Source organism: Carettochelys insculpta, chromosome 26 (genome assembly GCF_033958435.1).
Source record: "Carettochelys insculpta isolate YL-2023 chromosome 26, ASM3395843v1, whole genome shotgun sequence".
In the NCBI taxonomy this organism is placed as follows: Eukaryota; Metazoa; Chordata; order Testudines; family Carettochelyidae; genus Carettochelys; species Carettochelys insculpta.
In genome coordinates, this window is record NC_134162.1 from 8374385 (window position 1) to 8397562 (window position 23178).

The 23178-nt window shown below is 52.4% G+C and overlaps 1 protein-coding gene across 7 annotated transcripts in view; it reads right to left on the bottom strand.

Annotated features, from left to right (window-relative positions):
- TFEB (transcription factor EB) overlaps positions 1-23178 on the bottom strand; it is a 60902-nt gene that overhangs the window by 27614 nt on the left and 10110 nt on the right. The window contains exon 2 of one of the 7 annotated variants that reach the window (XM_074977812.1): positions 22875-22930. The exons of 5 other annotated variants lie outside the window; for them this stretch is intronic. The gene's annotated coding sequence lies outside the window, so the exon portion shown is untranslated. Of the gene's footprint in view, positions 1-12136; positions 12157-22874; positions 22931-23178 lie in introns of those variants that run through there. One more of the 7 variants, XM_074977813.1, reaches the window with a different exon arrangement.

A 23178-nucleotide genomic window follows, 5' to 3' on the forward strand; every position in this document is an offset into this window, starting at 1 on the left:
CCTGTGAAAGCAGCCTTCTCCCGCTGCCAGGCAATGATGCCCAAGGAGCCCTGCTCCTCCTGATGCCAGGTTTGCATTTCTCCGTCCTTGCTGATGCCAGCAAAAAGGAGAAAGAGATGGCGTGAGGGCGAAGGGGTGAACTCTGTCAGGGGCTGAGAGCCTTCGCCTCCCCCTGGGGTGCCAAGGATACACAGCTTGGCATTGCTATGAACGCAGCTGAAACAGCCAGAGATCAAAGGCAATGAGAAGCACTGAAGAGTCTGCACAGAAACATGCATCAGCACAGAGGATCAATGCACCAGTCAGCAGGTGCCAGGAAGTTACCCACCTACCTATTTATCTCATAAAACTGGAAGGGACCTTGAGAGGTCATCGAGTCCAGTCCCCTGCCCTCACAGCAGGACCTGTCACCATCCCTGGCAGATTTTTTTTTTTTAAATGAAGTTGGGAGGGGCAGGAAAACTGTCCCTGGGAAATCGTGACCTAGGACCTCATTTATATGCTACAATATCCCTGAATCAGCCATCACTGCTCAGAAGTTGGCACAGCTGCACCAGGGCTGACCCTCGCACTTAGGCAAGTCCCACCTTAAACACAGTTGACAAGAATGTGGTGGGTTGGCTTGACCAGACTGCATACACCACACGGAGAGAGAGAAGAGACCACCACATCCTCCAGTCATATCACAGGCCATCAACCCCTGGCACGAGCACATGCACACTGAGGTGTGCACATGGTGAGCTAACCAGGGATAGTTCCTGATTAGCTCAACTAGCACAAACTCCTGCACATCTACCTCGATTCTCAGGAGCAGAGCTCCTTGTAAGCAGAGCGCTTGAGTGACCGCCCGGCAGAGATTCAGGGGCTGCCCAGCTGTGTAGCAGAATGCCCACAGCTGGCAGTATGTGTCTAACGGTGGTCCACAACCACCCAAGCCTCAGGGCACATAACAACATGTATTCCACACATTCATGGAAAAAATAGGGGAAACACTTTTTGGGGCGCCACCATTATTGTCATTATGTCTAATCACAGCAGCATACAAAGACCCGAGTCACACCGTGTTGCGTGCTGTACATACACAGAACAGAGACAGTCCCTGCCCTAACGAGCTGGCACTCTAGGGACAACAAGCTGAAGCCAAACAACTGTGATCGCTGGCCACTGGTGGAGTTGGGCTGTCGGTGAATTCAGGCAAAGAAGCTGCACCACTCACTGCATCTCTCCTTCCCTTAAACGTGAGCTACCTTTACAAGAAAGAAGGGGTGGGGTGAGTAGAGAATTCGTCTATTTCCCCTTAGGAAATTCCTGAGCCCATCACCTGAGGAGGACGAGAGGTGAAGGTGGGGAAAAAAGGGAAGCCGAAGTGGGGCCAGGCCCCTCATGTGAAATGGGGGTTGGGGGGGGAACTTGGGCCAGATTTAAAATAGCCCAGGCGGGTTCTGCTTGGCTTCACCCTCTGTAATGCTCAGCAGCTTCTGCTTTCGCTCTGACTCACCCGCAGCGTGGGGGGAGGCTCACAGGTCCCACAGAAGGAGAATGAGAGCCACCAGAGTCACACGGGCCATGAAAACCGGAGAAGATAGCTAGCTCAGCTTGGACTTCAGCCACCGCAGACTGGGGTCTCATGGACCTGCCCGGCCTGAGCTGGGATGGGCCCATTCATAGCTGGAGGAGACACTCCTGGCAAAGCCCAGCTTGCTGCAGGACATGAGGCTAGTGATTCACTAGTCAGTGGTCTTCCAAGAATGAACCAAACCACCGGCCCACAGCAAGGCTTCCTGGCAGGGCAGACCTACAAGTGAGATCCTGGCCAGCCGGGGACCATTAAAGATTCATCTTAGTCTTTGCAAGATGAGAGGCATTCACCTCACTGTCCGGACCAACACCATCTAGACCAAGCACCATCTGCCTCCCTAAGGTCTAACAAAGGGACCTGCAAATGCAGCACAAAACCGGCCTGGGTAACCTCTGCTCCACACAGCTGGTACCACCCTTGATCCCAAAATCACAGCCGAAGGGTGATGAATAAAAGTGCAATGGCCCTGCCCTTCCATGTGGCTATATGGGAGCAGGTTCCATGAGAGGAAAAGGCTGAGAACCAACTCACTTAAAACACAACGTTTCCTGGCAAGAACCCTGTGTCCATACACCATCTACCACAATGGGGTCCCAAGCCTCACTGGAGCCTTGGAAAGCCACCACAGACCAAATGGTATTGGTCAGATCCTCCAACAGAGTCAGCTGGCACACTCCCATTGGCCATGCCACTCGTGCCAGCTGGCAATATGGCCAACATAGACACTGACAGATCGGATCTAGATCCTGACAGCCATAGACAAACTAGACCTAAGGAGAGACAGATGAGAAGGACCAGTGATCCCTCTACGCTAAGTACTTGGGTGGTCACCTTGGAGAGACTGAAATGCCGCCCAGCTGATTAGCAGAGCGCCCACAGCCCGTGTTTGTATTTGGTGGTGTATAAAACAAAATTTATTCTGCCTATGGAGGGAAAAAATTAGAGGGAACCCTGAGGACTGTAACACAGATCATTCTCAGGTTCCAGCTCTCATCCAGACTCCTTGCCCCATTCACTCTACCACGCCAGCCAGCTTCCCCGCTTCCGTTACCCCTTCCCTAGCTCTGTTAGCTGCAGGAAGGGACGGCACTACCATGGGATACCGGAGGGCAGAGCTCATGCCCATCTCATTGACTGGTCTTTACACTAGAGCAGGAAAAAAGTGACTTGCCGAGGGTGGGCCTCTGGCGAGAGGCTGAGAAAAAGGGGCTTTTCTGGTGCAAGGTCTTACCTGCCCACCACAATCACAACAGAATCGAAACCCAGATGAAACCTGGGTGAGACAGAGTCCGACATCAATCTAAGCCTGTGGTTCCCAACCTTTGCACTAGTGCAGACCCCCAATGACCCCCCAAACCCTTCACGGACTCCCATCACAGCCAGCTCTAGCCATTATGTCCACTGCAGTGAATGAAAAAGGAAACCGCAACGTAGATTTCCAGGCGGCAATTCAGAATCCCGTTGGAAGCTATTTCATCTAAAACCAAGAATTGTTTGTAACTTTGCAATGCATTTACAACTTATTTTATGACCATTTTTATTTATCTTTTATTTTTTTCATGGACCCCCTGCAGTACCCTCACAGACCTCAGGCAGGGAACCACTGATCCCGACCAAGCCAACTCCTCAACCCCAAGGCACAGCTCACTGCTCTGCCTCAGGCAGCAGCCCCCAAGCCCGGCCCTGGAGCCTGTAGGGTGCATCAGCAGTCAGAGAAGGCAGCGCTGCCAACAGGATTGGGTTTCCTTTGAGCCCTGCGACCCAAACACCTGTTCCCCACTGGCCCCCTCCAACCAGTGCCTCCTGTCAGTCACCAGGAAGTGAGGGCAGAGGACTTGCGAAACAAAGGAGAGGATATGGATGAGCGGAGAAAAGCAGGCAGGAAAGAGTGTGTTGGCATGGGAGCCAGGGAACAGGGAAAGGCCTAGAAGAGGGAAATAGGAGGGAACAAGGAAGGGAAGGGAAGTGAAGGGAGGGTGGAAGAGAATGGAATGGAGGGGACAAAAAAAAGAGAACGAATGGGGCATGGAGAAGCAAAGAAGGGAGGAGGAGAATAGGATTTCTTTGCCCTCTGCCCCAGAAGATAGAAGGAGATCATCCGAAGCAGAGCTCTGGACCCCACCCCAGACGCAGCCTCCCTGGCGGCCAGCTCCAGGCGGCAGTTCCAGCAAGCAGGGCAGTCATTCCACCACCCTGGCAAGGATCATGTTCTCCGGACACACCAGGTCTCGGCGACCCCTGGCTGGTGCTGCTGACCTGGAACTGAGAAACAGTGAGGGAGGATCTTGGGAGGAGCGAGCCTCTCGGCAGCATGTGCCAGCCCTTGGGAGGGAAGCTCCAGAGGCAGAGAGTGGGGGACCCAGCCTGCTCCTGGGAATGACGCTTTTCTCTGTGCAGTTGCATCTGGGGTGGCACTGCTGGAGCCCGAGTGGTACTCCTAGGGAGTTGTCACCATCCAAACAGCCCAGGCACCTCTATAAACCACCCAGACCAAGTTGTGTCCCCAGCTGACCCTTCCCTGGATTTTGGGCTTCTATATGCTGAGGCAGAAACTGGATCTCATGCCAACAGTGGGGCAAAGCAGAGGCATCCAGGGCTGGAAACAGGTCAGAGAAGGTCCCAAGAACATTCACCCCCAGAGGACCAGAGGTACCTGCGGTGAGATCTACCAATACCACTCCACCCCCCCTACCCCCATTATCAGGTATCTCTGGCCCCAGGATGGGAGACCACTTAGCAGGGCAGGGAAGGGTCACTTTGGGGGCCGCCTATGCTGCTTGCAGGGAAACATTCTTACTAGCTCCTTTCACCCGTCACCATCCGCATTCTTGGCTGCACAGCAAGCACTGACAGGCTAACGCCAGTGCTCCCAGAAAGCTGGGCACTTGTGCAGCTGCTCAGAATAGTGTCAAATGCCCAGCAGGCGACTAGCAGAGTGCCCACAGCGAGGTTTTTGTTCCTCCTGGTGGTGCACACTCACATTCCTCAGTGCACATAGCAAAATTTATTCCACACGGGATGGAAAAGATTAAAGGAAACATTGGTTAATGCCCTATTCCTGGTCTTGTTAAGGTCACTCACTACCTGTGGATGGGTCCTTATGGTCACTGTTCTGTCCCATGCTTCCAGGGCAATTCTACTGCCCATGCTGCATGTGAACTTCTCTAGAGGGCATGTCTGCTCTGGCTCCAGGCCAGCTGTAGGATAACTTCCCCTTAGTGCAAGAGACAGTGAAGCTATGATGAATTGTTTACTGGGTGCAGTTCCATAGCACCCAGGCCCCTCTGTCACAGCCCAGGACTCCATCATGCAAGTGTATGTTCAGCATTTCTCAGAAGGTCAGATCCTCAACTGGTATCAGTTCAAGTCAGAGTGACGCCGACTGACACCCAGCGGAGGGACAGCACCAGCAGCTTTCGATGGTTGGGGGTGGGGGGATTTGCACTGGATTCTGCAAAGGACCTCACAGCTGCCCCAGCTAGAATGCTTTCGTGCTGTCGCACAGGTCTCAGCGTCCCATGATTTGGAGGAAGTCCTAAGCCTTGGGAAATACAGGTGCCTGGAGATGCGGAACAGGGAGATGGGCAGCTCTGGGGATGGAATGCCACCACAGGAGTCCTGGGGGGAATCCCGAAAGCTGAAGCCTGTTGTTCACACTCCCTGTGGACACTTTACAGCCCGTGACTGGGGAGAAAAGGGTGGATCCTAAACACTCATGGAGTAGGAGACAGGAGGCCAGTGGTCCACAGCAGCCCACGCAGTGGAGGACGATGGGAGGCAAGAGTAGAACAGTGAGGGAGACAGAGGAGGAAAGTTGTCTGAGCAGCAGGAGTGGGGTCCCTCAGGGCCCAGTGTGCATTAGGAACTTGATAACCAGGGCCTGGCCTCCAGCTATGCTGCAGAGGGCGGATATCTTGGCCTCTGGCATCCTGGTGCTTGGTGTCCCTGAGCTAAAGGGCTGCTCAGCAACACCCCCTCCCCACCCCACATATACACAGAGCCTCCAGCGGCACCCATGAATTTGCTCTCTGCTTCGGGGGCAGAGTGGCCCCTCAGAAGAACCAATGCTTGACAGCGGATGTGTTCCATATCGTACTCCCGCTGGCTGGCGTGGAGGCTAACAAGGGCATAGTGTATGCAGCCTCGAGCAACAAAGGGAAGCCTTGCAGAGCCACAGCAATGTGTCAGGCCACGAATTCAACAGCACTCCTCCCCAGCTCACCAGGGCCTGGATCAGCCATGGTGGGGTAGGGGACTGGCTGATGCAGATCTCATGCTACCCGTGCTGAACGGCCACTGGGGCGGAGAAAGAGGAAGGGTCATTCCCTGAGACCAGCACGCAGGGGGACTGCAGCTATTGCCTGTTGAGAAATCTCTAGGATACCATGAAAGTATTTTGCTTCAAGCATCCGGGACTCTAGGAACATGCTGACCCAAAATAGAAAGGGCTGCTCTGATTCACCTCTCACCTACTCCTGTGTCACTGCCTGCACACTAATGCACTCACACCAGATTTACACAGGGATAATTTAAAGGACAAATCAGACTCGGTCCCATCACATTTAACATCCACCAATCCCAAAGGATCCCAGTGAGCAACAGAACCAGATATTCAAATTCTACCTGGAGATTGCCTCTCTCACCACTCAAATGCAGCTACCTCTGGGATGGAACTCTGCAGCTCTTTAACAGCACACACCAACGCTGCACAATAGTCAGCTGTACGGTTCTGAATTTCAATTCAACTTGGATTTATATAGCTTGGATCATAGCTGGAGATCAGCTACACCAAGGGCCAGTTTTTCTAAACAGCTGTGTTCCCATTTAGGTAGCATAACAAATGGGCAATTTTCCAAAAGGCACAGCACAGTTACATGCTGAACGCTTTAGAAAACCTGACCCCAGTCCTGGGTCTTGAGCACTTCAGAATCACCTCTGGCTCTTTGGAAAATGCAAGGATGTATATATGCTAGAAATGCTACAGCAGTGTTTCTTAAACTTTTGCAGATCACAGAACACCAAAACAATAATATTTTTATGTGGAACACTAATGAAAATTTTCTTCAACATAATTGTCACACCAAAAAACAAAACACCCACAGACAGCAACATATACAGCAAAACCAAAATGAAGTAACTTAATCAAGTATCATAGCAGTGATGTAATGTTGTGTCTGGCTTTAATAACAGAATATATAGACCATCAGGGTAGGACACCAAAAAAATGCCAGATGCTTGTGGCACACCTGAGAGCTGTTCATGGAACACCAGTGTTCCGCAGAACGTAGTTTAAGGAAGACTGTGCTAGAGCAACACAACTGCAGCACAGACACTTAGTATGGCAATAGAAGTTCTTCCTTTGATAAGTTGATCCACCTCTCCTAGCAGAGTCCACACCAGAGCATAAAGTGGCTTAATTATATCACAGAGGGTGTGAAATTTTTCACAGCCTTGAGCTATGTAGCTAAACCAACCTAACCTCATAGTGCGGACCTGTCCTTACTCTTGCTGGCTTGCAGAATCATGCCTTACATTTGTAAATTGCTTTGAGAAACTCGGTGGGGAAAGTTGCTCTGTGAACATAAAATACTGGGCTTAATTCCAATCTCAGCCATTGTACACCAGAGTAAATGAGACGCTCATACCCCTGCGGCAACGTTGCTGGGAGGAAGTCTGTATCATGGACTCTAAGAACTTACTTCTGATAGCCACAGTACATTAAAGAAATGGATTGAAATACAAAGGGTGATTCCTGAAGAAAGAATCAGCCTTCCTTAAAAATATCTCACTTATTTGCTGGCACGTTTTGTTGGTGGCTTTTTTGTATTTTCACTTCATTTTAGTAAGTTCGCTCATCTGTGCCTGCATCAAGTTGGAATAAATTCCACCACAAAGAACCATGTAGCTGAGAACAGAACAGGGTTGCTTTTACACAGTACCTGTCACCCTGGGACGAAAGCCCACCAGGTCCGATTCCCTCCCGCCCTGTTGTATTGTCATTTGTACCCACGCAACGTGAGCGCAACGTAGGGACAAAACCATGCCTCGTGGTGGGAGCGTAAGGCTGTGCTTTGGGAGGGGGTCGCACACCACACGCACTGGTGCAAATGACACCACGTGCGAAGCCCAGAGAATGAGAGCCCTCCAGTCTTTTCTACAGATTACCAACAAGCTGGGGCAGCAGGGCAGCTGCTTGGCAACCAGGTGTATTTTCCAAAATTGCACACAGCCGCAGCTCAGCAACCGATCAGGTTCGTGGAACTGCCTGTGACCAGGCACAGCTGCACTTGCTGGGAAGCTAATGATCACTCCGCTGGCTCGGTACACCCCACACTGCTCTAAAACATGCCCCGCAGTCATTCATACAGCAGGAATGGCAGCCTGACACCCAGTGCTGTTTATGACTCTGCTTCTCCTTCATACCTGGCCCCAGTTTCCTCCCATCCACCTCTCCCCAGCAATGGGGCCCTCCTGGCCACTGAACAACTACAGGGAACTCTGAGCCAGCCAGTGGAATCGATCAAAATAAAAAAAAAATCAGGGTTAAAAATAAAAACAGGTAATGAGCCAGCTGTCAAATATAGCCCCCATGCAAAGCACACAGGGCGGCTCAGGTTACCGGCCCCCACCCTAGGGGCGCCAATAGCCTGATGGTAGTACTCGCGTGGGGAGGCTGCAAAGGAGGTTTGTTGTGCATCCCTATGGGCTGCATGCAGGGCTCCCTGCACGGGGTGAATTTCACAGCTTCAGAGAGATTTTAGCAACTCTTTGTGCTGGCGCCTGCTCGGCGGGCACAGAGTGTTCCACACGGGTGGGAGAGAGGGAGGTGGCACAGCCTCTCCAATCGACACCCTTGCAGCACTGGTGAGCGGCTGACAGATGCAGGCTGGCGGGAATGCTGCCCTACAGAGCACCTGTTGAAATGACTCTTCTCCCAGCAAATTCAATGGCCGTCAGTCAGAACTACGCAGAGCAAACGTTCCACTTAACGTCGAGCTGGTTGAGCCCGTTACATAGACATACGAAGTAGCTGGTGTCTTTTTATTGACCTTCTCGTCTTTACTGTTTGCACAGGGAGAGGTCGGTCTCTCTCTCTCTCACACACACACGCGCTTGTACACCTCTCTCACACCAGCACAGGGGTGACTGACTGGACCTGTCCAAACCCTCCCTGCCCAGTGCTCTCCACCCTCCATGCCTGGCAGGGTCCCCCGTGATGGACCCGCCTCACCTGGCACCTGGCACTCACTGCGTCTTCTTGAACTGATATGCGGAGGGACAAGGAGGGTCATGTGCCACTTGGCACCAGGTGGCGGACAGCAGCAGCCTTGCAGCACTGTGCCCGAGGAAAGGGACAGGAGCTGCTTCCAGCCACAGGGGGTGGGGGAACACTTGGCCCGGGGCTTTGCAGCCATCTCCTCCTCCCTCACCCCTCCGCTGCCCGGTGGTGGGAAGCAGCTTGTCCCTCCTTGCCCGTAGAATGGCAGCTAACACCTCCACACTGCTGCTGGCCACTGTCACAACCCAGCTGCTTCCTTGGCACCTGGCTACTGTATGGACAGGACGGAGTTAATCTCTATGGATGTTTTGTGTACCAGGGCCCAGGCCAATTGATTGCTGGGGCTTCAGCCACCTGGGCCCGAGAGGTGGCTCAGCAGGGAAGCAAGGATCCTGGCAGCAGGACCCAAACATACTGATAGGAGAAAACAGACAGAACACACGAGATAATCTTCCCATCTAAAAAGAAAGCCGGGACAGCCACGGGAAGGCTTAAATAAGAGACTGTCCCTTTGAACAGGACACCTGGTAGCCCTCTAGCAGAGGGGGAACCGAGCAAGACCTGTTCAATGCACTGTAAACAACAGATGAGCCACAGAAGAACCACACAAAGGAGGCATCAGGCAGAGGAGCTGAGCAGCCACTAGGTAGCAGGGCCCCTGGATGTGATCTGCTTGGCACAGTTCTGTCCCTGCTATGAATAGCATCCATCTAGCAGCCACAGCAGGCGCACCGCACCACCCTGTCAGTGTCCAAGTGCCCCTAGCAGAATGGCTGTGCAGCCACAGGACGGCGAAGCTGTACGATCTGGTGTCGCTGAGATATGTGGGTCAAGTGAGCTTTGCGAGGAGTCACTCTGAGGTATATCTCTGGGTATATCTCATACAGGCAGACAGGCCCCCTAGTGAGGGATCAATTTGCCTGGAGTGTCCCACAGCCCCACTGCAGGGAGCCAGACTGCCCACCCCAGAGACTGATCCACAGCCCTACAGGCAGCAAGGCAAGTGTCCTAACTATTCCCTCACAGCCCTGCTCACTCGACCCACGCAGCTATGCAAGTGACATTGTGACAGGACCTACCCACATCAGGGGTTGCTAGAACTGCACATCCCCGAATGAGAGACATGCCATCGTGTGCCTTGGACAAACTGGATCAAAGGATGAATGGACATAAATCCGACATCAGGAATGGGGATATGCATAAAGCTGGAGGCGAACACTTTAACCTCCCTGGACGTCCAATAATGGATGTAAAAGCAACCATTCTTCTGCTACGGAATTTGATCATGAGATTACAGAGGGGGACATCTGAACTGGAGTTCACTTACAAAAGTGACACATTTAACCTTGGCCTAAACTGAGATCTTAACCACCTTATACATTACAAGGGCAATTTTCCCACCTTTGATAGTAAGGAGGAGGTGTCTCATTCCTGCCAGCTTGCTTCATTAACTGGTCCTGCAAGTAACTCCCCCCTCACTCAGCTATGGATTCTGTTTTTCCTTTCCATTTTTGATGAAAGCTCATGATCTAATAAATGTGGTAGTCTCTAAGGTGCCACAGGACTGCTTGTTGTTTCTGGTGCCTTCAACATCTTTCAGCTGGCAACTGGACTGATTCCACATGGGCCAGCAGAAAAGAGCAGAACTGGAAGCTGAGAAGGTGTGGGGGACCCTATGGCTCATTGATAATCCCAAGCCACCCAGCCCTGGCCAATCATGGCGTTTTATGGATGCAAAGATTAATTAGGACACTGACCCGCAGGCAGTGGAAACGTTGCACTGGGGAGCGAATGGGGAGATCTGGCCTTTGACACTCAGCTCGTGCTGCTTCATTGATAAACACAAGTGTTTAGGAAAGGAAACAGTCAAGAAAGAAGTGAAAATAACTCAGTTTCATTCTACAAAAAAAGTTGTCTTCCTTCCGTGTTTTCTGAATGCCACTCAGAGCCAGGGAAGGAAGGGCAGTGCCCACCCAGGGGTGGGCCAGCCTGGCACCTTGCACAGTCTTGGCCGAGGCCCAGGAAGCAGACTTGAGAGATACAGACACCCCTAAAGCATAGGAGCAGCCGCTACTGTATCTGAGCCACACCCCGATGCTGCAGTGCCCCTCCCAAAAAAAGCACCCCACACGAGATCCCCACCATCTTCGGGTTTAAAACTTAGGGACAGCCCGGGGAAGCTCTGGGGCCCAGTGCTGCAGATCGCAGCTTGCGGTTTAAAAGTCAGGGGAGAGCGGGGTAGTGTCACATCACAGGCTGTCTGACATGGTGGGGAGGGCATACCGCCGCGTGCCCCTGCTCTGGATCTGCGCCATCAGCAAGGGGCCTTCGGGGTACCACAGCCTGGAGGGCTCAGCAGGAGGGAACATACTTGCAGCTGACACAGATGCCACTTCACCACTGCGTCTCCCAGCTGGTTATTCTAGACTGAGCCCTCTGCCCCCCCGCACAGCTGTCATGAACCAGCACTGCACAGCCTCCTCGCTAGCGTCCTCCAGCCAGTGGAGACCCAGCCCCCCAGATGGCGTGGAGAGGTCTGCCCCAGGGTGGTCACACTGTGCTCACCACACTGGAGAGGCTGCACTGCACAGCAGTGGTAGGCACAACTCCCAGCTGCGCGCGCGTGCACACTCATGCACACCCACCCACCCACCCCTGGAGCCCAAGAGCTCCTGCTGGCATATGCTAGGGGATGGACAGGGAGGGTGGCAACAAGGGAGGCTCACAAAACTACCCTATGCCCTTCTAAACCAAATGCCTGTCTGGCTCAGAAGGCAGAGCCGCCGAGACCCAGCAACCGAGAAAGGCTCAGAGCAGAGCCTGGGCACTGAGATTCGCTCCTCTCCTTCTCTCACCCCTACCTAGCCAGCAGCTTTGGCGAGTTGTGGTTTTCCAGTAATGAAATTGCAATTACACCAGATATCCAGCTTCTGTCCTCCTCCCCTGCCTTCCCAACCCCCGGCTCACAATCATACTGCTCTGGGGGCACCAGGAACCTACAGGACCGTCTCAATCCCCACCCAGAGCTGGCTACTCTCCTACATGGCGTCCCATGACCACAGCCACTAGCACTTAAACCCAGCCCTGAAAACCACCCTGGCTTTCAGCCCTGCTTCCAACCCTCAACCAAAATGCTCCGGCATCACCAAGCGTCACGGGCGCCCACTGCACTCCCCTGCCTTGTAGGGGCACTGCCCCCTCTGGCCCCTGGGGGAGGGGGCGGTGGCGATGGCGATGGAGGACGATGCAACACGCCCGCTGCTCACGGTTCTCATTACCTGAATGCCCAGTGTGGCGTCCCCGCAGCCAAGAAGAGTGGAGAGAAAATCCCAGCTCGGATGGGGACACCCAGCAATGCTGCACCCTCCCCAGTCACCACCCGGGTAGATCTGCCTGACTCGTACACCAGCCCCGCATTTCCTCCTTTTTCAGGGCCCTACTTTTAACTGAGCACCCAGCAGCAGCAGGAAGAGGAAGTTGTGAAAGGCCCCAGGACCGCTGGTCTCATTGGCTTGCCATGACGGAGAAATCACCCAGCCAGGCTAAAATAAATAAATAAAAGACAGCCAAGGGCCACGAGGAGAGACCACATCTCCAGCCCTCCTCCCACCAGTCCGTGACCGCTCTAGAAAGGTACATGCATTTCCCGTACCTCCCAACTGCAGCACACAAGCGTGAAGCAAACTGATTTGCTGAGCTGTGATTGATAGGAAGAGACATGCTTCTGCGGTCACAGTCAGATACTACTGGAAGGGTGACAGGAGGTCATGGGTGTAAATCTACAGATCCACTCTGACAGCCACCCATAGGGCTGCACCAGACCTGTTCAGTCTGGAGACAGTCTAACCATGCACTCACAATGGCCAGGAACTATGATGACACTGTATTATCTCAGGATCATACAGTGCTTTACAGCCACAAATCAATCAATGAAGCTTCATAATCCACCCCTCAAGACAGGTCATACACCCCTTTTACAGATAAGCAAATGAATATATGCAACACAAATATGGAAGTTGCCCAAGGTCACACAAGGAATCAGTGGCAGAGGCAAGATTTCTCTTCTCTGCTTTAACCACTAAGCCCATCCACCTCCCATAGAGGCTAATGAGCCTCCAGTGAATGATATTCCACTCTTCCTTTGCAGCTTCTGCCCACTGACATCAAAGCACTGCACAGACATTTGTTAACTAGGCTATGTAACACCCCTACATGGCAGGAATTATGAGCCACATTTTACTGATGGGGAAATTGAGGCAAAGGCAGATGATGTGCCATACCCAAGGGCAGAGAAGTGTGTGGGATACTGACCCCCACACCTGTACTTTCAACACTATACTTGCTCTTTGTCCAAAGGGCACTCAAAGCACCTAGAGCAGTGGTGTCCACCAGGAATTCAAAGCTCGCCACTCTTGTGGTGGTTGTCTTTCCATATTTGCCACAGTACATCACAGAAAATTTTATTTAATCATAATAGAAAAAAAAATACCTTCCAGTCTTTGAATTCACACGAAACTGTGCGATGCTGGAATAATCACAGACACAAGTACGGCAACACAACTCACTGCAGCAAAGAAAGGCTAGCTGCAGAAAGGCTTTCAACCCTGTGTAGCCTGTGTCAACCACCCCCTGGTGTGGCTGAGAGTGGCGCAGCTCCAGGTGTTCTCTGCCAGTTGCATGCAAACAGCAGCACTGTCCCCATGCATTAGAGGGCCTGATACCGAACCCCGATCCCTGCCGTGCTCTGCAGTGCTCCTTTTCAGCACCATAACGCAGTGTCCTATTCACCACTTGGTGACTAGCGAAGGTATTGGACACTGCTGGCTTTGAGGACTCCCAGTTCCCACTGTGCCCAGTTCGCTGAAATGCAGCGAAGGAGAGAGTTGTTTAACAGCTGCGTAGCAATTCCAAGCAGCAGCAGGAAGAATCCCAGCTCTAGCAAACTGCAGGAGGAGAGGGTGGAATTTTAAAGAGGAAGGATCCGGTCACCCCAGTTGGAATTCTCCCAGGGCACAGAGACTAACACCTTTGAAAAAGGGTCTGTGATAGCTATTGACAAAGGGTCCAGGTCTTGATTTCACTTCTCACTGCAAAGCCAGCACTTCCAGCAACAGAGAAGCCACTGAGGTAATGCAGTCAAGTGCTCGTACTCCCAGCACTGCAACTCAGCAAAGAGTTAATAAAACAGAGCCTGCTGGTTTCAGGTCACATGGCCGTAATGGGTGAAAAGCCATGGACCAAATCCTCTCTCACACCCACCTTGCCTACGCTACCGTCCCCTGCAAAAATCCCCTGAGTTTCCCCTAGAACTCCCCACCGCTATCACCAGCTGGGATATACCAGTGGAGCCCTGTATTAGGCCATGTGACAGCATTTTAACCCCTGCCGCTCCTAGACCTGCTCTGAGCAGAGCTAGACATCTGAGTCCTGTCAACCCTCTGTGGAGGCAGCGATGAGGATACAGTCAGTAAAGCAGGGACAGCCATAGCAAAATCCCTGGCACACGTGCTGGGGAATTCAAAAGGTACACAAGTTGCATTTCAGAGACGAGTGAGCTTAGTCATTTGCATTTGCCCTTGCAAATGAATCCCATTCTAGTCTAGAGGCTGGGGAGAGTTGGTCAGATCCTGATCAAGCATAACTAGCTGAAGATCAGGACAAGAGCCAGGTCCTCAGCCAGGCTGTGAGGACCAAACTCAGAGCTAAGCCAACACCGGGAGTCGAGCCCTGCTTTGCAGCTTGCAGACTCACAGCCACCTGCATAATGAGGACTTTGAAAGATGCTCTGAGTATGAGTGAGGGAAGATGTCCAACTCTCCAGTGTTGCAACCAACTTCCACAGGTGCCAGTGACCAGATAAGGACCCTTAATCTCCCTGCACCTTCGGGAGTTCATTGCCAAGAGGGCAAAATCATTCAGCGTTTCACACTCACTTTTGCACTGCAGTGACTGACCACACTAAGTGCAGGGATCATGGAAAACCAGAGCTTAGAATTTCCACTGGCACAGAATATGGCTATGAGCCTGCAACCTAAAGGCAGAAGTGCAGATTCAGATCCAAACTGGCCCCCAAGTACAGGATGCCTTAATGTGGGGAGCGGGCCACTGGCTTGGCCTCATCTCTGCTCCTAACAATCCAAGCCACTGTCCATTCTGAACACAGACCTGCAGGTGTTGTCTCATTCCCTGGTCTCCCTGGCCCTTGTGTTCTCCACCAACTCTGTGCAGTTTGCGCAAGCTGAGGGAAGAGCACAACAGCCCTGGCACGAGGGCGCCACACATAAAACAGCCGAGCCGGCAGAACTGCTGCAGTCAGAAAGACGAGGCATGCAGAAAAGGGGCTAAACAGATGGGGCGCAGCCGAAGCTCCAAGCCAAAACCCCACTGCAGCACTTCCCCTGCCCCTTTGCACACCCACCACTGTCCAGGCAATGGTGCAGGACATTCACAGCTGGTTCCCTCCCCGGGGGAAGAACGATAGCGCCTGCATGTGCACAGCCAGCTACTATCTCCTGCCTCCCTTCCTGTTCCCCACGGACTCTCACAACAATCTGCCATCACCCAGGCTTCAATGCCAGGAGGCCTCCTGCTCCCTGGAGCCATTCGTGCCTGCAGAATACTCCCAAGACACAAGAGTAGCTCAGACAGACAGCGAATTCCTGGCACAGATGTGGCATTGACACCAGGAGCCTCACGCCCCGAGCTGGTACAGGCGGGAACCTCCAGGGCGTGACTCCGATTCAGGAGGGGACGACAAGGAGGCTGTGTGAAGGCTCACACAGCTGGCACTGGGGCCAAGGGACGCCAGCACACACACACCCTCCCTTGTGACAAGGCCATTTACTGCTTCCCCTCTTTGTGTCTGGAGCCGGAGAGGCCCCCATGGCCGGGCTCCCGCTGCCAGTATTCCCAGGCCAGCTGAGCTGAAGGGTCTATCTTTAGCTTGTTCACTTGTCAAGGGATTTAAATAGCCAGGAGGGAAGCAAAGGCCTCTGTTTATTTACCATTTCGTGCCTACAGTCCTCATCTGCATGTCGCTGGATGGGGGAGTGGAGGGGAGTCTCACATGCAGACTCCCCTGAGGTCCACTGATGCAGATCAGAACTGGGCAGGGACAACTGCTAGATGAACTCAGATCTGTCCCCGTACACATGGGAACAGGCCACAGGTATCTCCTGGGCACCCTATGCTGGCCTTACCCGGGAGGGTGGGGACTCCTAAGGTTTAGCTGGAAGACGGCACACACCTCGCAACGCCCCACAGCAACGAAAGGGCTGGTCCACCTAATTCTGCCCCCACTCTCCAAAGGCTGGTGATACAGACAGATTCCAAGTAGCCATGCCTTGCAATTCCCACGATCAGGCTCAAATCGAGAGGAGAGATCAAAAGCTGCCAAAAGCCCCCAAAACAAACAGTCCCAAGCAGAGAGCACTGCAAACCTACTGCTGAAGAAGCGGCAAGCCAGAGGTCTGTTGCACCCCAGGCAGGAACAAGAGGCTAGTTTCTCCAGAGGACTGGAGCCTGGCTTTTTTTTTTTTTTTTTTTTTTTTTTTAAATGGGGGACCATGTGTCACACCTGAGACAGGCAACCTGCTGGCAAACACTGAGGCAAAGGCCAGCCAGCGACAGTCAGGTTATTTTCAGCCGTTGGCAGGTCCTGGGAAACCAAATCATTGGAGAACAAGCCCTGGGACTCAGACAGTCTCTGGTGAGGCGTCATCTGAGGAGGCTGGGTCTCTTCACACACTGAATGGAGGGCTGGCCTGTAATGCACAGATGAGACCAGATGCTCTAATAGTCCCTTCTGGCCTTACACACACACAGACTCATCCTCAGTAACTCCTGCACAGTATCTGCCATTCTCGTGGTCCTTCTCAGTCACAGAAAAGCCCCCACGAGCCCTGAAAGGCCCGTAGTAACTGGGACTTGCTCTTGCACATTGCAGAAGCTGGGAGCACGCTGGAGCACCAGCGGGGCATTTGGTGACACAATCAATGGCTGGTGCACTGGAGGAGCCCTGTAGCACCTTAAAGACTATCACAATGTATTAGGTAACGAGCTTTCATGGGTAAGACCCACTTCTGCAGATTGGAGCCGTAAGTGGGTCTTAGCCTCATTACCTAATAAATAAATTTGTTAGGTGCTACAGGACTGCTTCTTTCTTGCAAAGCTACAGGCTAACACAGCTGCCATCCTCTGAGACTGTGCTACTTACGTAGAGCACAACTTCAGCGCTCTCAATGTGTGAAGGGAGGTTGTTCCTAGCCCTGAACTGGACAAAAGAGTACGGTTGTTCTTTTGAAAGTTCACAACAGAACAGCGACTTGGTACAGATTTGAAACTTCACTATGCAGAAGAAAAATGCTGCGTTCCCTTTACATTTTCAAGCATTTGCCTTTCGCACAGCGCTGCACTGCACTGTAATTGCTTTCTATTATTATTATTGTTATTATTTTTGGAAGGTCTCTGCTGCTGCCTAATTGCGAGCTTCTGATTCCAAACGGGGTGTGTGGTGACTGGTCAGGAGGTAACGCTGGTGCTCATAACTCTGAGGTTCAACCGTATCATCAGTTTATTACTGGCATACTGATCCTGCACCACTGATGTCTCAGTCGTGCACCAGCATCAAAGCACTAGCATACCGGTGGCGCACTGGTGCTTATCATCGGCATCTGAGTGCTGCACTACTCACACACTCACTGTGCACTAAAGGATTGCCACCAACATGCCATCACTGTTGTCACACCAGTAATGCTTTGCAGTGTGCACGACCATACAGGTCAACCAACTCACTCTCCAACCCAGTCCCACCTAGTGCATGCCCCAAGCCTAAGCAGCATGGACGCAACATAGGCAACATGACTACGGGGAGACAGTCCTGATGCTTACCAGGAGACGGAACAGGAATGAAACCTACCAATCGTTCACTTGGCTTGGCGAAGGGGCTGAGACACAGGGCAGGGGGATGGGGAGCAAGGGAGAGAGCTCATTAACGTTGCTGTTTCCAGACATCCTTGGCACTCGGCTGCCTAAGCCTGGGTGCAAACTGTGAAATTCTGCCCTAATTACTTCACGGCTGAAGCAGGCTGGGGCAGAGAGCTCGATTAGGCAGCTGGATGGAAGACAACCTGCCCACAGCCACGAGAGCAGCACCCCCAGCTGGGCTCCCCTAGGGACACGCTGCCTTGAAAGGAAGAAGCGGTCCTTTAATAGGCATTGCAGGTTTCCCCCCAGAAGCCCCGTGGCAGGGGGAGGGGAGAGATCTTGGCAAATAAGGGGAGGAAGCCAGCAAGCGACTGAGTCACAGGGTCTGCTTTTAGCTCTGGCATCTCAGCAACGTGGACGGCTGCGCTGTTAACAGGCACTAGGGTCGGAAGCCAAATGTTTCCCCTTTCTTACTTTAAATACTGCCGGCAGAAGCAGCCCAGACTTTTAGCCCAGTGCAAACATCACCATGCCGGGCGGGCAGCAAAACTCGTGCAACACGTGGACTGCGGGTGTCCCCCAGATGAAGGGGTCCACCAGCCCCATTGGCCTCTGGTGCATTTCAGCTTGTGTCAGGGTTACCGGAGTGCCCACAACACCTTACCTGCATAGGCGCTGCCACAGGCACACAAGAGAAACTGGTTCTGACCCAACGTGCCATGGACATCCACCCCCTTGGACAAACCGCCATGCCCGGCTGTAACTCACCGCAGCAGTGACAGGGTTAACCCCAGCAGCTGTCAATTCCCTTCCTGTCAGTGCCTTCACCCTTCCTGAGCAAAAGCAAACCCCAGGCAGAGAGATCAATGATCTACCACACTTCAAAGTGGAGCCCCCAGTCCAGCTCCCCAGCGGTGTGCTGGGAGGGAGCAGCGTATGCCCTGCTTGAGTCTGTGTGTCCCTGACCCTTCTCAAACATTGGGTTCCCCTTGGCACTCATTCCCTTCACCCCTCAACTCAAGAAACGGGCAACTGCTGCAAAGGATTCTGGGTACGCAGCTGAGGCAAACCAAACACAAGCTGCTGGAAGTATGGAAAAGGCAGGTGTGTGCAAAGGGGGGGCATGAAATTTCATAAGGGGGATGCAGCACTATCTGCTGCTGGGTCTCAGGCTCATCTATCTTATTACCAACGCTGAAAGTGCTTACGGTTCTCATGTCTGTGTATTCACATTTATACAACGATTCATAAAGTTTTTACTTTCTACAACCTTATTTTCTTACAAGTGCTGAAAGGTTTGGAAACAAAAAGGTTTGGGTTTTTTCCCCCTCTCCATACGAGCATAAATGACATTTCCATCAGTTTGGATTACATTGGCCAGGCTGAGGGGAGGGCTGCTGATTGCAGGGACGAAAAGTGAGGCACGCCAGGAAAAGTTCGCTCACCCCTGCCATAGCAGATGAACTCAGTATTCCACTTTGCCCAGGGATCTAGTCACCAGTAGACGACGCAACGGGAGAATGGCTCTGCAGCGTGCCTGGCCATATATGCACTCACCAGGAGGGGCAGCCTGACTGACTTCCCCCACTGGAATGAAACATTTTCCGCCCACCATGCAGGAGGAGGGCAGGTAAGGGAGAGGTGACAAATGAGCTCACTAGAACGTTGTCCTAACAGAGTCACATGGCCACACCCCCAGGAGACAGAGCAGATCAATCCTCCACTGAAGATAACTCACTATGAGCTCAGTGACCCAGGAAACAAGGCAAGGGGAATCCAGCAACACCCAGTGATTAAAACACACACACACACACACACACACACACACACACACACACACACACCATTTACCCTTGAGCAAAGGGGCAAAGGAAAAAAAGAAATTAGCATGACCATGGCCAATCCCTCGGGAAAGGCGCTCCCCACATACATGGGGCAAAAAGGCAGCTCTTCCAATTAATTTCCACAAAAGCTGCTTTTTCTAAGGCTGCCCCAGAGACCCTGGTCCCACTCACGGGCATGGGTGGGGCAACCTATGTAAACAAAAAAAGAAAAAAAAAAGAAGAAGGATCATGGTCATGGCCACCCTTATGGTTTACAGAGCCCATGTGGAGGCTATGGGGAATGCAAGAGCAGCTGCTCCATGGGGTGGGAGCTGCTCTCTGGGCTGCAAGGCAAGGAAACATGGCTGTAGGAACTAGGAGGCTGATGTCCAGGGCTCCGCCGCCGGACCCACACCTGCCCCATGCCTCAGCCCCCAACACCATCAGGACGATCCCCACCTCCCGGAGACATACCCTGCTCCTGACCCCAGGGAGGTGAAGCAGAGTAGCAGCAACGAGGCACAGCCAAAGGGGTGGAGGGAGTTGGGGCTGGCCCACTGGAGCCAGCACTCTGCACCGTGCCCTAGGCAGCTGCATATGGCTATCAATGGCCCTGATCACGGTCCAGGAGTTAGCGCAGAAGACCCGTAGTCGAGCAACATCTGATTGTGCTCTGACTCAGGGAGGTATAAATAGGGAATAACCCCACATTCATTATAGGAGATACAGAAGTACAAATTAGGGCTAACGGGGATCAGAATCGGTTCAGTGCCCTCTACTTTCAGTGCGCTAACTCTGAGCTGGCATTATGATTCCTGGAGCTGGGAACTACAGCTCCATCTGGAAGTACAGATACACCTGGAAGCTTCTGGCCATCAAACAAAAGGGACAAAGCATCCAGGAGTTGAAGGAACCCTGTACCCTTTTCCTTAGGGAGGCAGACCTAAGTGAAACTGACATCCACTGCTTCTTTGGAAGGATGGACTGCAGTGCTGGGGGGCAGGTAGCATTTATAAATGTGCACCTGCCTGCTCCCAGTGGGCCACTGGGAGGCTTAACAGAAGGTATATTGCAAGTAATTGTACCGTGCCTGCATCAGCCCATGAGCTCCCGGCCTCCTGGACACAAGACTTGCAGCTGTTACTCAGACCCAATAATAAACAAGCGAAAGTACAGAGTGTGACTTGACTTCTCCAACAGCCCTCATAACTGCCCCTGCTTTCACACCCAGATCTACCTTCCTCCCAGCCCTGGGCCCACTTCTCAGACAGGTGAATTAAGGAAGGGCAGGGTTCCCAGCTGTAAAAATGTAACAGACAGACACCAGCTTTGTGCCTCCACCCCACTGGCAGGAAGCCCTGCATTTTAGAGTCTGTTGAGGCTGATCTCTGTTACCCCCACGTAATTCCATTGGAAACTATGGAGTGATGCTGGCACAATCAAGATCCAGATCTAGCCCTATTGGCGCACCCAAGGCCTGGGTTTTCCATGGCAGATTGAGAGCCGCCGGAAGGCTCAGACTATCAGGCCATGAGCGATGCCAAGCGGATCGCTGGCCAGCTGACTGCTTCTGGCTGAAGCAGACCTGGCTGATGATCAACCCAGTCGTTTAACTTCCTCCACAAGTGCACAGAGAGGAGAGGCTTAGGGCAGGCTATGAAAGAAACACTCCAGAGGAGAAGAAAGGCACAGGCCTGAGTTCTGAAAGACCAAGGAGCCCTTAAGCCAATGTTCCCTCTAGTTTTCTTCTAGCCATGGGTGGAATATATTTTATTATGTGCACCAAGTTGTGTGCAGATGTGCACCACCCCTAGAAACACGCTGCTGGCTGTGGGCACTTTGCTAATCAGCTGGGCGGCACCTGAATCTCTCCTTGGTGGTTGCTCAAACGCTCAGCTTACCGGGAATGCTGGCCTTAGCCGTGAAGAGATGAGTGAGGCTCTTGTGCAAGGACCTTTTTCAAATGAGGAAACTGGTGAGGCGATAGAGCAGTATTTCCCACGTTACAGGCTTTAGCTATATTTAGTATCTTGGAAAAATAACTGGCCACTTGCTTGACAGGCTCCCATCACTCTCTCCTTCGCATCACTGGGGCCAGGCAATAGCGTGGAATCTTTTCTCATTCCTTCCAAGAAGCCCTTCTCTGTTCCCTGCCTGGAAACCTGTCTTTCCAACCAGGGGAGCAGATCCCTTCCTCTTCCTTCTCTCCCCTCTGGCTTGTCTGCGGTTTGCACTGTCATCTGCTCATATTACAACACCATGTTTACTTCCTGCAGCTTTGAGGCCTTTTTGAGCCTTCCCACCAGGATACTAGGAAGACTGACAAATCAGTCATGTGACTGGCTGCTCTGATTCCAGCACCCACCAAGGCAGCACCCCACCCTGCTCTCAGAAATACAAAGGATGAATCAGCAATTCCCACCGCCCACCCCCAAAGAAAACTCACCCTCCATTAAAACACCTGATTGGCTTTGTTTTCACCACCAATGGCACAAGTGAGTGCAGCACCATCATACATTGGTGAAGTCAGCTTGGTTGGTTTTGCTTTCTGTTTCTGCTTCTCTTCCCTTCCTCCTTCTCAGGCAACTAATTGCACAGTTGTGTTTAGCTTTCAACACTCTGCCTCCTTCACATAGACAATGGCCTTCCACAACCTCAGCAGGGGAGAAGGCGTGGCCAGGTGATACCTCTTGCCCAGGATGCAGAACACAGGCCCGAGGAGGAGCTGGCTGGCTGGCAGCTGGATGTCTCTACCACCTTGGGGTGTGGGGAGAGGGGCACAGCCCGGCTGCATGCGGGAGGAGGGACAGAGCTGAGCTCCTGCCTTGCATGCCAATTCCGTGCCATGCTTGGCACCTATGTTGGGAGTTGATCAAAAAACCTGCTGGATTTTGCCCTTGTTACTGTATGACAAAAATAATAATAAATACCACCACCCCCCCCAGCCCTTAAAGAAAATGAAGGCGCAGAGGAGCAGCGGTATCCAGGAGTCAACCAACCAACCCCATAAAGGTCTCCCGAAAACATATGTCAAGGCCGGAATATAGTCCAGTTTCACAGATGTTTAAAATCAGAAGGTCTATGGCATCATCTAATCTGATCTCCAGCATAATGCAGGCCATAAAATTCACACTTCTGCATCACGGATTCATAGTCTTTAAGGCCAAGAGAACAGGCCATCCCCATCATCTAATCTGACCCCTGCACGGTGCAGACCACAGAACCTCGCCTACTCATTCCTGTCATAACCCCTGAACCTCTGGCTCACTTCAAGCGCTTGCGTCTGACTACAGCACATCTTCCAGGAAGGCATCCAGTCTGCATCTGAAAAAACCAAGAAATGGAGAATCACCCCTAGTTTGCGCCAACAGTGAATCACCACCACTGTTAAAAACACATGCCTTCTTTCTAGTGCTTCTAGGAAAAACAGGACAAGTTCATGACAGTCAAACAGAATGCAGGAGCTACACTCACTCAATTTTTTCTGAAGTTATATTCGACTGAGTGTTGATACCGCCCTCCTCACTGGAGCACGAGGGCTTCCCAGACATGCACTGAACGATATGACTAAC